The sequence below is a fragment of the Vulpes lagopus genome, chromosome 13 (genome assembly GCF_018345385.1).
Source record: "Vulpes lagopus strain Blue_001 chromosome 13, ASM1834538v1, whole genome shotgun sequence".
In the NCBI taxonomy this organism is placed as follows: domain Eukaryota; kingdom Metazoa; phylum Chordata; class Mammalia; order Carnivora; family Canidae; genus Vulpes; species Vulpes lagopus.
This window is the reverse complement of record NC_054836.1, coordinates 11,512,902-11,527,715: the sequence shown is the minus strand read 5'-3', so window position 1 is coordinate 11,527,715 and position 14,814 is coordinate 11,512,902. Positions and strand designations below refer to the sequence as shown.

At 38.1% G+C, this 14,814-nt stretch overlaps 1 protein-coding gene and 1 non-coding gene across 5 annotated transcripts in view; one reads left to right on the top strand and one right to left on the bottom strand.

The window, feature by feature from the left end:
• Nucleotides 1-14,814, top strand: part of HYAL4 (hyaluronidase 4) — a 96,153-nt gene that overhangs the window by 37,203 nt on the left and 44,136 nt on the right. The gene's annotated exons all lie outside the window — the stretch shown is intronic.
• On the bottom strand, nucleotides 8,875-9,090 carry LOC121475161. The gene has a single exon (XR_005983636.1). It is a non-coding gene; the product is annotated as a small nucleolar RNA U3 (small nucleolar RNA).

Sequence of the window (14,814 nt, the reverse complement as noted above, 5' to 3'; positions counted from 1 at the left end):
ATCCTGGGATTGTGTCCTTCATCAGGCTCCCCACAGGGAGTCTGCTTCTCCCTCTGCCTATGTCTCTGCATCTCTCTCTCTCTGTCTTTCATGAATAAATAAATAAATCTTAAAAAAATAATTCAAAAGTTCATTGATAGGTGAATGGATGAACAAAATGTAGTATATCCATACAAAGGAAATTATTCAGCATGAAACAATGAAGTGCTGATATGTACTATAACATGGATGAACTTTGGAAACATAATGCTAAGAGAAAGAAGCCAGTTATAGAGATCACTTATTGTATTATTCCATTTGTATGAAATGTCCAAAATAGGCAACTCTGTAGAGACAGAAAGTAAATTAGTAATTGCTTAGGGTGAAAGGCATGGGAATTAGAAGTGAGAGCTGAGGGATAATAGAATCTCAGAAAATTGGGAATCTGGTTCAAGAGTCTGGGCTTTCAACCTTTGGGCTATGCCATCTCTCTTGACCACAGAAGCCTGCTGACCAGAAATTTTGGCTATATATACTCAGATACTTTAAAATACACGTGGGTTGGGGGCACCTGGGTGGCTCAGTTGGTTAAGTGTCTGCCTTCAGCTTAGGTTAATGATCCCACATGGGGTCCTGGGATTGAGCCCTAAGTCTGGCTCTCTGCTCAGTGGGGAGTCTGCTTCTCCTTCTCCCTCTGTGCTCTCTCTCTTGTTCCCTCTCTTAAGTAAATAAACAAAATCTTAAAAAAAATATATGGGGGCATCTGCATGGCTCAGTCAGTTGAGTGTCTGCTGGGATTGAGCCCTGCATTTGACTCCCTGCTCAGCGGGGAATCTGCTTCTCCCTCTCCCTTTGACCGTCCTCACTGCTTGTTCTCTCTCTCTCTCTCTCTCTCTCTCTCTCTCTCTCTGTCTCTCAAGTGAATAAGTGAAATCCTTAGGAAAAAAAATACAACATATGGTTTTGAGATGCATGGGGGAAAAGTCAACTAAAAAGAAATCTTAAAGAAGTCTGGCTTGATAAGGCTCAATGATAAATGAGTGGATAGCTTGTACCCTTCCCTTCCTATGTAAAATGTCTACTATTCTCTTTTTGCTGCTGAACATCACAGAAAATATGAGATAAAAGTATCAGGGTAGAATTCCAGATCAGATTTATTACACTGTTGCTCTATTTAACGAAGTTAACCTTTCAAAAATGTCCAAATTGAACTCCAAACTTAACCTCGCAAGGAAGCAATCTTCAAGTTGTGAAAAAATGTCAGCTAAGTAAATGGATACTTTAAAACTGAAAAGCTGAAAACTTTTTTATTTCTCTTGCCTTTGTCAAAAAAAGAAAAATTTAACAATTATTTCTCATACTGACCAATAAACAGGTATGAAGGAAGGCCCCCATTGGCGCTTTACTAATAATTGGAAGCCAGTACTCAGTGCCTGGGCCTGGCATGTGTAAACTGTCTAAAATTACCAAGATACTAGACTCTTTGATGATAATAGTCTCAGGTTGTAAATAACCCTCTCATCATCACCAAGGCTGCTTTAATTGACCTGCGTTTCATGTGAACAAACATCAGTCAGAAATGGTAATACGAAAAGGCACATACCATGCATTTGTCCCTGTTTTCTCAGATGAGGATTTGATTCCTCAGGTCTCAATTCTAAAGCTCCCAAAAAGTCTCATTTGAAAACCTGATTATGTCTATGGCAATAATAATTTTAAAAAGCACCCGCAATACACATTCAGTGATTCTCCACATTCTTCTTTCTTACCCACCAGATGGTGCTGCTTCCTCACATTTCCTAAATATATCAATTTAGTTCTTACTACGTTAGGTTTTAGGTACCCCATGTTCATATTCAAATTTGCACATTTCTCTTATTCCACATTCTGTAATGTAATAAAGAATTCTGTAAATGGAAACCTGTCAGTGTAAGTGAAAAGCTGGGTGCTTGACTTTTTAAGTCACTCTTATATTTAAACCAGAAGAAAGGCCAAGTAAGTGGTCACAAGCGAGTAGTGGTGACAGAAACCACACAATCACTAGAGATCCTACGTTTCTACTTGCATGGGTATCTTATTCCCAACATGGGTAAGAATAGATGTGTTCTCATCACATAAACACTACTTCATTAAAAGCAAAATAGAAGGCAGCTCCCGTGGCCCAGCGGTTTAGCGCCACCTTCGGCCGGGGGTGTGATCCTGGAGACCCAGAATCGTGGCCCACAGTCGGGCTCCCTGCATGGAGCCTGCTTCTCCCTCTACCTGTATCTCTTTCTCTTTGTATCTGTCATGAATAAATAAATAAAATCTTTTAAAAAAATAGATTACCTGCAACGACCTTAGAACTGTAACTTGGTCTTTTTTTTTTAAGATTTTTTTTTTAAATTCATGAGAGACACAGAGAGAGGGGCAGAGACACAGGCAGAGGAGAGGGAGAAGCAGGCTCCATGCAGGGAACCCAATGTGGGATTCCATCCCAGGACCCTGGGATCACAACCTGAGCCGAAGGCAGACGTTCAACCACTGAACTGCCCAGGCGTCCCATGTAATTTTACCTTTAATAAAGATTTACAAAGCTCTTGAAATATTCTTCCCCAGTCACAAAATGTAAAGCAGTCTCTAAAACAAGGATAATATTTATTTTGAACCTAAAAGCAACCTTGGAAATGAAAGATCTGAAATTAGGAGGGGGTAGGTGCTGGATGTGTGGATCAGGGTTCATAGGGCTGTGACAGATACAGAGCGAACATTCCATTCGCTCTCCTACTCTTCCTGGCTCCCTTGCAATTGGGTGAGTATAAAGGACTTGTTCTTAGTGGACATAAGTGTATTATTTGCAGGCTGAGAAAGTCAAAAGCCCATGAGAGTTTCTCAAGTATCTTTCTTCCCCTGACAAAATACTAAGGAAGGTGTATGCCCAGGATGGTGAAGCTAACAAAATGGTGGCAGCTTCATCTCTGTGTGGATCTCTGTGTGGACCAGAAAGTCTGTCAGCTCAAATGGGAGATGTAATGGAAACAGAAAATAAATTTTTGTTCTATTAAGCTACTGAGATTTTGGGTTGATCATAACACTTGAGCATTTGCCCAGAACAATGCCAGCTTGCTTCCTGCTCTGTGGCTTTCTTACATCATTCCTAAGCAATATATTAAATTGATTATGTTTCAGATTATTTGCTTTTTTGGGCTTTTGTTAGAATGTAAATTTTTAAGTTGATCTGTCTTCATCCATGTTACATACTGGAATCCTTGACTTTTATTTTCCTTTCTTTGTAAGTATTAACTACAAAAATTTCAAGAGAAAGCATTTTAGCATGAGTTTTGTAGACAGAATGGTTGGAGTCCCAATAATGTAATTTGATAATTTGTATTATAAATTAAAAAGTAAAAATATCTTCATAAGTATCAGTTTCTTCCCTAAAATAGAAGTAATAAGATCACTGGACATATAAATTTGATGTGAAGATTGATTGAATCAAATAGTAATTATGAGTACTTTAAAAAAATTGAGAATATAATTTTCTTTTTTGCTTTTCTGAGCTCATGACTTTCATCTTGGTTTTAAGGAAGCTTCCCTTTGTGTTAAGATGAATTTAAAATTTGTTATAGTAGCAATGCAAATGGAATAAATTAAAATTCGAGGCACCTGGGTGGCTTAGTGGTTGAACATCTGCTTTCGGCTCAGGTCGTGATCCCAGGGTCCTGGGATCGAGTCCTGCAGCTGGCTCCCCACAGGGAGCCTGCTTCTCCCTCTGCCTATGTCTCTGCCTCTCTCTCTGTGTCTCTCGTGAATAAATAAATGAAATCTTGAAAAAGAATAAATAATAAATTAAAATTCTGCTTTCATATGCTTTAAATATGAATTGTGCAGCAAGATAATAGCCATGTTAGCTTGAAGGATATTTGGCTAAGCAGTTCTCCAGCAATAGAGAGATGTCACTCCTACCTATGATTGCCAGGCCTTCTCTCGGATAAGATACATTCCTTTTTGAACTAAGGAGAATAATGGGAAGAAGAAGAGAGTAAGAAAATAAGATTGAGGGGAGCAGATGTCTCTGTACTTTTCCCTCTGTGGGTTTTGGCTCTGGCCTAGAGCTAAGCATTCTTTAAGTGAGAAGAACACTGAGAGCAGAGGAGTACTTTTCCCTCCTATTCACCATTTGAGATTCTGGAAGGAAGCAAACATGCTGGCTGCCATACACCAATTTTAAGCAGAGTCATCTAAAAATGGACTATGGTCACGTAGCTTTCCTAGGCTGCCTCTGATTCTATGTGGTATGCATTGACCCCAAGTTATTGAGCATCAGACTGGAGAGCATGCCAGAAGGAGTCACCTTAGCAGAGCAACAGGCCTAGTGGCCAGGATGTTAGAAGAGACTCAGATCAAATAGAAAGCACAGCCAGATCTAGAGCAGGGACCTGGACCAGCGGGACATAATGAGATTTAGCCACCCAGGAGTTATTACCATGAAACTAGACAAGCCAAATGACAGCTGCGCCCAACTTAAACTTCAGCCTTAAATACCTCCAAAGGTAGGCAATATCCTGGTAGATAAAGAATATTACATTACAAACCAGAAGAAGCAAAAGACCTTACACTCAAGATCTTTGCTTTTTTTCCTGCTGCCAAGAGGTTGTTTAAGCTCCCCTTATGTACCCCTACATGAAAGGACACCACTCTTGGTGAGAGATGTAGAAAAATGAAGGAGGCCATAGAAAGATTGAGCACTTTTATTCTATAGAAAGGAACATAATACTTTTAAAGATGTTGGATTTGATTGCATTTAAATGGAATTAAACAGTTAATTTGTTTTTTTAATTCAGAACTAGAGGGGTTAAACTGAAGACCAAAATAGTTGTAGACAAAATCAATGAATCCAGGCATCACCCCATCCATTCTTTTCCAGAAACCAATGAAAAATTTAAAAGCATAAAAGAAATCCAGGCAATCCCCTGGTTAAAATCCTTTCATGACTTTTTATGACTTTTAGAATAAAATCTAAACCTGTCACCTTCAACAACAAAGCCCTACATGGTTTGGTCTCTGCTTGGCGCTGTTACTTCATCTCTCACCTTTCTTCTTCCCCCGGTACAAACCATACAGGACTCCTTGCTACTTCTCAGTCATGCCAGGACTTTCGCACATGTCCCCTGTGTCTGAAATTCTCTTTCTCTGGATCTTTACAAAACTAGCTCCTTTATAGTCTAAATACGTCTCATCTCAAATATCACTTTCAAAAGACTTTACTGACTATCCCAGGTATTCTTTATCAAATGTTTATCTTCATTATAATATTTGTCACAATATATAACTATTTTGATTTTGAAATTCTGCTTACCTGTTTATTGCCAGTGTTCTCCCAGTAGGCTCTGTGGGAGGCAAGAATCTTTTCTATTCACTGTTGTATCCCCATTACCTAGAGCCATTAGCTATACATAGAAGGGTTCAACAAATATTTGCTGAAAGAAGGAAGGAAGGAAGGAAGGAAGGAAGGAAGGAAGGAAGGAAGGAAGATATGAAATGCTCCCAAGTCCAAACCACTAATAAAGTTCATTATGATTAATGTAATATATCTTAACCTATTTTCTTTCTTTTTTTTTTTTTTTAGATTTTATTTATTTATTCATGAGAGACACAGATAGAGAGGCAGAGACTTAGGCAGAGGGAGAAACAAGCTCGCTGCAGGGAGCCCGATGTGGGACTTGATCCCAGAACTGCAGGATCACACCCTGAGCCAAGGTAGACACTCAACTGGGGAGCCACCCAGGCGTCTCCTTTAACCTATTTTCTACTATATAAGTCAAGATTAAGCCATTTATTATTTATAATGAAACTGGAACTTACTTGCTTTTTACAGTCATTGTCTATTCTGAACTAATTTCACATGAAATTTTATTAATCTTGATTATTGAATTGATTTATCAAATGCAGTAGTGCTATTTGTCAAATATTTTCAGGTTCCTGCCTTCAGATAAATGGTAGTAGTATACTTTTGGTCCCTTTTTTGGTTGGGTGGGGCCAGGTGACTAGTTCTAGCTAATAAGTAATGAACAGTGATGGAAGTGGTGTGTGTCATCCTCAAGCTGGAGCATATAATTACTGATACAAGATGTTTCAAAGATTTCTTTTCTTCTGCCATAGGTTCACCAGAAAAAGTTGCAGTCTTTATGCTACTTTTATTTTTATATGTTCTTTAAATGTTTTTCCCCGATTAAATTTTGATGAATGTATGTATTTTTGCTGCATTTTGTAAAGCCACTATTTCAACATGTCTTGGAAATATATATATTTAAAATTTTTATTGTTAAAATATAGTTGACATATCATATATTAGTTTCAAGTGCACAACATAGTGATTTGGTAACTCTATATATTATGCAATGCTAATCACAGTTAGAGATAGACAATAAATGTGATATTTAAGTAAATTATATAGTATGTTGCAAGGTAATAAATACCATGGAAAAGAGAAAATGTAAGGAGAATGAGAAGTCTGGGATTGGGAAGAGGTGGTCAGGGTAGGCCTTACCAGGATAGTAAAGTACAAGCAAAGTATTGAAGAAGGAATAGGACTGAGCTGGGCAGATATCTGAGGCCAGGCTACCCCAGGCTGGAGTGGATTCACGAGAGGCATGATTCTCAATGCTTTAGTCTCAGGACTCTTTTATACTCTTAAAATATGTTAAAGACCCCAAAGATCTTTCATTTTATTGTTGACCATTCATTTTATTGTTGACCATTGAGATCGCATGAAAAGATCCTGAGGACTTACAGAGATCCCTAGGTCATCCTTTGAGAACCACTGAGCTGCAGCAAAGTCCCTGAGGGTGTGGCCTGGTCTGTTGCCGGGACTTCAAGGATGCTGATGTGACCAGAGAGAGGTCTTTGGGGGAGATGGGAGAGGAGTCAGAGAGGAAACTGTGACCAAATCATATATGGCTTACTAGGATGCTATAAAACCTTAATCTACTCTGAGGGGCATGGAGACCATTGAAAAATTATGAGCAGAAGAGTGGCATGATCTGACAAGTTTTTAGCAGGACGCTGTGGTTGCTGTGTTGCAACTAGACTGGACAAAGCAAGAGAACAAGGTGAGAGACTGGCAAGAGGCTGCTGCAATAGTTCAGTGAGGGTGCCCTCATTGGTCAGTCAGCTCTGAAAGCATCAGCAAACTCATCACAAGCTCCTTTAGTACCCGTTATATTAATGCTATTTCCCTTTGATCCGCATTCAATGTACTATTCTCTCCTCTTCCTTTCTCTAAGCCTTATGTAGACACTGTTGTTCCTTAATTGCACATTTCCTTTAATTTTCTTGTTAAAAGGCAATGCAGAAAAATTTTTTTATTTTTATAGCTCCTTTTTAGCCAATATTTTCAATTCCCTATTCTTTTATCAGTAAGATCATTTTTCTAGGTCTTTTAAAAAAATACAGTACTTTCAAAGGCAATTATGAATCCTTTTGTTAACACTTTTGTTAATCATTTCCCATTTATTCATTTGGCTCTGTGTTTTTTGTTCATTTTGTTCTTTTTATCAGACATATTTTTCTACAAACAAGGGTCTTGCATTTTAAACTAGGTCTGTCTTTGATTTCAATTCTAATATGAATTTTTTTCTCAATATATTTAGTGGTATGTGAATTCATTATAAAGTAAAAACAGAAGTTCCTTCTCTTTTGATACTTAAAAATCAAGTAAGTCTATCATCTGCTATGATTCAATTAGAATGTAGTCACTATTTCTCTGCATTTAAAAAATTCTTTCTAGTGTAATACTCATTTTTAATGTCAATGTTATTTTGAAATATCATTTATTATGCCACATTGTTTTTTATGCCTATTTCATCCACTAGATTGTAAACTCCTTGAAAAAATAGGCTTCACTAATCTTCCTTTACCTATTACCTATTTATTTCCTTACGCTTTGTTGGCTTATAATAATATACTCAATTATGGCATTTGTTCATATTATTTCTCATTTCATTTTTGGCTTCCATACTGAAGCACTTGGAAAAAAAAATTTTTTTTAAAGTAGTCTCTATCCCCAATGTGGGGCTTGAACTCATAACCCCTAGATCAAGAGTTGCATGCTGCACAGATGGAAACTACCAGGGGCCCCTGCACTTGAAAAAAACTTATAAAACTTATTAAAAATTTCTAAAACTTAATTATTAAAAGTCTTTTTCAAATTTAAGTGGAATTAAGTGGAGGTGGGAGTAGTATTGGGAGTTATTAATCCAGGGAAGAAATTTTGGTCGATTTTCTATCTGTGGACCTTAACAGTGTCACAAAAATAGATGAGATATTTCAGTGCACGCATTAGCTTCAACTAATGACTATATGGGACCTTTTCCCTCCTGGGAACAAAGAGTAAAAAAGTATAAATCACTTAATTGAAGATGGCTAACAATTCTACCCTTTTATTACTTAAAAATATGTATTTAAAAATATGTAAAATATGTAAAAACTGCGTATTCCTGGGGTGCCTGGGCGGCTCAGTCAGTTAAGTGTCTGCTTTGGGCTCAGGTCATGATCTCAGGGTTCTGGAATCTGGTCTTGAGATCGAGCCCCACCTGGGGCTCTCTATTGATGGGGATGGGGAGGTTCTGCTTCTTTTCGCTCGCTCTTTCTTTCTTCTTTCTTTTTTCTCTCTTGCACTTGCTCTCTCTCAAATAAATTAAATATTTTTAAAACCCTGCTTATTCCTACTCAGTTTAACTCATATAAAAGTTAATCAAAGTATCATATATAATTGACATCAATTTTATTGCGTGTTTGATCTTATGATTTTTTTTTTGCAATTGCAATTCCTCCATTTTGTAGGCTAAGTAGAAAGTTTTAAATAACCTTCCTTCCTTCCTTCCTTCCTTCCTTCCTTCCTTCCTCCCTTTCATTTCCTCATCTGCATCCTCCCTCTCTTGCTCCCCCAAAGGAAGAGAAGAAATAACCAATATCAATGGTGAATGGCGTTGCAGAAGCAAACACTAAAAACCAGCTTCACAGTCTGGAGAGATGCTGTGCCTCCTCCCGGTAGTTTCCGGTGCTCTCTACACATTCATAGAAACTTCTCTAGTAACAAATTGTAGAAATGATCCTTGAAAGTATAGTCTTTAAAATTTTTATTTTAGGTATTGTGTGTCTCCTGAGTATACATAGGGCAATTGCTACATATGTAGGGTGTCTATAAAATTTATTGTCTGAATTGGGAAGTTTTGAGAATTAAAAGGTGGCATTGCTATTAACCACCTGGGAACAATGGGTATAAACCATGACTGTGCCCAGCAAACCAGAATGTGTGGTCACCCTATAGACTGATGAAGTGTTAGGCTTTTATGTCCTTGAGGGGAAGGAATTTTCTAGAATGGTATGGAAAAGAAACCACCTTTATCCTTTCCCTCATCCCTCCCAAGGAGAGGAGGAGTGATTTTGCTGATTGATGAGTTTGGGAGAAGAAACAGAGTATGTAATCTCCAAGTATAACTACTGCCAAAGCAACCAATGTAATGCTTTATACCTCTAAAAATAAAGATTTCTCCAGATGCTTACTGCAGAAGTTTCTGACATTATATAAAATAATATTTTTTTTTGCTTGATAATTCTAATTTTAAATGTCCATATGGACTTTTGGAAAACTAAATTTAAGCATATCCCTTTCTTTACCGTAGCTCCCTCTACTGTAAATCTTTTCATATGTTCAGGTAATATGTTCTTCAAGAAAGCTTTCCTATTTTTACACATCACCCAAGAATGCCTTCTCTGTTTCAGAGAATCCTGTTTAATTAAATTTAAATTGAACTCTTATCTTTTTGCATCCACTAGCTTTTTTATTTAGGTAATAAGTCAGGTTTAATTTACTTTATTTTGTGTATTATTGAGCTACATTTATTAGTAATCTAAAATTTTTTTAAAAGATTTTTTTTTAAGTAATCTCTACACCCAACGTGGGGTTCGAATTTACAACTCTGAGATCAAGAGTCACATGCCCTATGGACTGAGCCAGTCAGGCACCCCATATTATTAATAAACATTATAAAATTTCAACTAAATCATAGAGATCAAGTTGGGGTGATCTCTTTTTTTCTTTTTTATTTATTTTTTTTCAAAGATTTTATTTATTTATTCATGAGAGACACAGAGAGAGAAGCAGAGACACACAGGCAGGGAGAGAAGCAAGCTCTCCAAAGGGAGCCTGATGCAGGACTCGATCCTGGGACCCTGGGATCACACCCCGAGCCAAAGGCAGTTGCTCAACCAGTGAGTCACCCAGACGTCTCTTTTTCTTTCTTTCTTTCTTTTTTTTTTTTAAGACTTCCCTGCGAAGGAGTATAGCTTGTTTGTTACTTTTGAGCTTGGTATAGATCTTTCTATGATACTGAATCTTTAATGTTAAAGATAAAATCAAAAGACACCAAAGGCAAAACCAAAGAATAACAAATACCTATTTCTCAACTGCTTGCAAAGATGAGAGTGGTTTAATAAATAATCATGAAAGAAGCAGTGCTATTCCACATATATCTTTTATATTAGGACATCTACAGTTGTTTACCGCTCTCTTACGCCTCTCTCTTAAATCTCTCAAAACCAGCCTTTCTGTTACTTCAGGACTAAAAGACACCAAGTTCCACGCACCTAATTATTTACTAGGACTTCAAATTGAGTGTCAATCTCTTCCTTTAGCTCTTCAGGAGTATATTGAGTTGAGTACCCCGACATTGAGAAGCCTGTACCAATTAGGCATTCCTTCTTGAGAATGGCTCCCCCTCCACTCCAGCTGAAAGAGCTTGAGCAGGAGATATCGAGAGGTCACAGGGAAACTGTACTCAAGTCTAAGGAACAATACTGCTTTCACTCAATTAATTTCCTCATAAACCCCTTCATATTTTGAAACTAGTCAACATCTAACTGCCTCAGCAAGTTGCCTTTCCTTGGTGTTCATCTTCTACCTTCCTTCCTTAAATAACAAGGCCCCTCATTTTTAGGTACACTATACTGTCCTCCAAAATTCTGTGATTTTTGTTTTTTCTTTCTGTTGTTGAATATTTTCTCCCTTTGATTTTGAGATTATCCTCAAAATTCTGTCTTCAGGTCTCATCTCTTTTCTGTAGATATTTCCCTCCTTTGTGTTAACCACCATGTCAACGCAGAAGACTGCCAATTCTACACCCCTAGAAAAATTCATAACTGCTTGCCAGATGTCACCATCTTAACATATCTACACCTCAAAAAGCAATGTCTGTTACCCTTTGTATGTGCCCTTTGTCTTCCTTCCTCTGTATCTTTCTTCTTGTGATTCCCTCCATCTGGAGTCCCTTTGCAATTTCAGCCTGTTCAAATTCTGCTGGCAAGTTAAGCCTTAAGTATCATCTCCAGCACAAAGCTTATCCAGTTTTTCCTTCTTTTTTTTTTTTTTTTTAAAGATTTTATTTATTTAATTAGAGAGAGAGAGCATGCATGGGGAATGGCAACAGGGAGGAAGAGGGACAAACAGACTCCAAGCTAATCATGAAGCCTGATGTGGGGCTCAATCCTAAGACTCTGAGATCAGGACTCAAGCTGAAACCAAGAATCAGATGCTAACCAACTGTGCCACCCAAGTGTCCCTTATCCAGATTTCTTTAACCACATCTGATGTCTTCATGTTTTGAATTCATGAGGCATTCCAGGTATGTCTAACTTAGAGAACTGGATTTTATTCCACATAATTTGTAGGTTATTTATATAATCATCTTATACTATAATTCATAAGTTAGTCCTACTATATACTATATACGTTAGTGTAGCTTTCCTCCATCTATAGCTAAGCTGATTATCCTCACAAGCTACCATCTGCCTGATGTGAATAAAGCACAGAAGTAAATGGCATATATGACATGACATTGTTTTTCTAAAGAAATGTATGATAGTAGGGTTATGCACGTATTTTTCCTGACTTCATCTACCACTGAGGATAGATGTTTCATATGTGAAATAATACACAGAACCCCAGGGCTCTGATATCCCTCATGTGGATGATCAACATTTCATTCTGATTGCCCTCTCCAATTTTTACCTTGTGGATTCCTAGAGGAAGGGAGAAGAAAGATTCTCACTTAATCAGCCCTTCATATTCCTTCCGTTCAAGCATCGTATGCTCTTACATTGTGACCTAGTTTGCTCAAGGGTCTGGTCCCTGCCCTTTCCTGCATGGTCACCAATCTATTCCAGACCACTACAAACTGATCCTTTTATCTCTATCCTGGTAGGTGAGAATCTTGTCTGAATTCCACAGGAGAACTATAGGTCCCTACAATGGTGGGAAACAGGGCTTTTGAGTAAAGGACAGGAAGGGCTAGGTAGGGAGAGACAGGTAGAGGTCTATGGGATCAGGCTCACAGAAATCATAAATGCAGACGTGTAAGAAAACCAGAGGTTTGGGAACACACTAGATCACCCTGCCCTGTGTGTCAAGGGAGGCGTGGTGGTAGTCTTTTTTAGGACAGTCACTTGTGACCAACAAAGAATAACCAGATGCTAAAAAGAAAGTAAGGCATTAATGATGTTATCACTAGTCCTCACTCAAACCAAGACATCACAAGAATAAAGCCACAGGCTCCTTGGTCAATTCTAAATAAAGACTGTCAGTGGAGGCCCACATTAGAAATCCTGTTGGGACCTCTCTCAATCCTGAGAGCTTTTTCTGTATCTTTGCTTAATAAAACTGTTGCTTTACTCACTCTCCTTTGTCCATGAGATTCACTCTTCGACTCTGGAGACAAGAACCTTACTCTCCTGCCTTACTTTCTCCTATCTCACAACTCCTATATCCAGAGCATGCAGGCTTCTGAAGGAGCCAAGAAGAGCTCGGGAGATGGTCAAGCCCAATCTTACACAATCATCGTACCTGTTCCCTCCAATCTTTGGATGCTGAAGTTCAATCTACCTAGCCTTCAAGACTATTATACCTTTTGGGGCACATGACTGACTCAGTCAGAAGAGTGTGAGACTCTTGATCTTGGGATCTTAAGTTCAAAACCCATGTTGGGCTAGAGCTTACTTAAAGAGAAAAAAAGAAGGAGAAAGAAAGAAGAGAGAAGAAAGAAAGAAAGAAAGAAAGAAAGAAAGAAAGAAAGAAAGAAAAGAGAAGAAAGAATGAAAGAAAGAAAGAAAGAAAGAAGAAAGAAAGAAAGAAAAGAAAGAAAAGAAAGAAAAGAAAGAAAAGAAAGAAAGAAAGAAAGAAAGAAAGAAAAGAGACTAGTATACCTCCCTTGTATTTCCCTCCATGACCCTCCCTCTAGCCATCTCTTTCAGGGAACCTGAATTAATCTAACTGAATTTACAAATTAGAAGCCTATCTGCAAGGGAGATTCATGTTTTCTTCCACAGTCCTGGGCTTCATAAAGATCAGAAAACATGTCTTCTGGACTTCTGTTCCAGTGTCCCTATCTCTGATATTAAGTGTCTGCTCTACCAGGAGCTCACAGAGAGCCCAGGTATCCAGACTGCCTGATGCTACACTCTAGTGGAACAGAGTCTCTGCTCATACAAATGTGGACTAACATTTAGAGGAATCTCTGTAAAAGTGCACAGAAAAATATTATTTTGAGGGTAATGTAAATAAAATCAATCTGAATTTTTCTTTATATTCTTCCATATTCAGTACAATAATCGTTAATTTTATAAGAAAGCAGCTGTTTTTTTAAAAAGAAAAAAGTTAGCACTTGTATCTTTCTGCCTGGTATTTTAATTGAGATGTATATTTCCCTAGCCTCCCCTATTCCCAGTCTATGCACATACTCACACGCACACATCTGTGTATATATACACAGGTCCCCACACACATTAGCCTGAGTTCTTGGACCTAAGAGACAATTTGAATCAACCTTTAACATCAAGCATGGTGTTGTGAATGTGGTAAACTGTCAAAATTCATCAAATCCAAACGTTAGTATCTCTATAAACTTTGGTGCAATGAACCAAATGTTTGCATACCCCTAAAATACATAGATTAAAATCCTAATCATTAATGTGATGGTATTAGGAGGTAAAACCTGCTAATTCATGGGTGGAGCTCTCATGAATGGGATTAGTGTCCTTATAAAAGGGACCCCAGAGAGTTTTCTCACCTTTTTTTTTTGTAAGATTTTTTTTATTTATTCATGAGAGACACAGAGAGAGAGACAGAGACACAGGCAGAGGGAGAAGCAGGCTCCATGCAGGGAGCCTGACGTGGGATTTGATCCCCAGTCTCCAGGATCAGGCCCTGGGCTGAAGGTAGTGCTAAACCGCTGAGCACCTCCCCCCCCCCCCCCCCCCCCCCCCACGCTGCCCTTTTCTCACCTTCTTTTTGCTGTGTAAGGCTACAATGAGAAATTGCCATTCTACAGCCTGGAAGAAGAACTTCACTGCAACCTGAGGGTGCTTGTATTCTGAGGGTGATCTCAGACTTTCAGCCTCCAGAACTGTGAGAAAAAAAATCTCTGTTGATAAACCACCTAGTCTATGACATTTTGTTATTGCAGCCAGAACTCACTAAGCTATTTGGCCATAGCTGAGACATTATTGATCTCTTTATGTTAGTGAACTTTTACCAGGCCTTATAATTTTTTGCCTTAAGCATAATAATTTCACAGATTAGGAATATAATCTATTCTCACGTCCAGAGGTGAGGGTGGGTTTTCCTAACCAGGATCTCAGAGACAAGTCTCTTCTTCTTCTTCGTCGTCTTCTTCGTGCATTTATTTATTTATTTATTTATTTATTTATTTATTTATTTATTTTAATTTGGGAGAGAGAACAGAGCACAAGTGGGAGAGAGGGGCAGATGGAGAGGAAGAAGTGGAATCCCTGCAGGGCAGA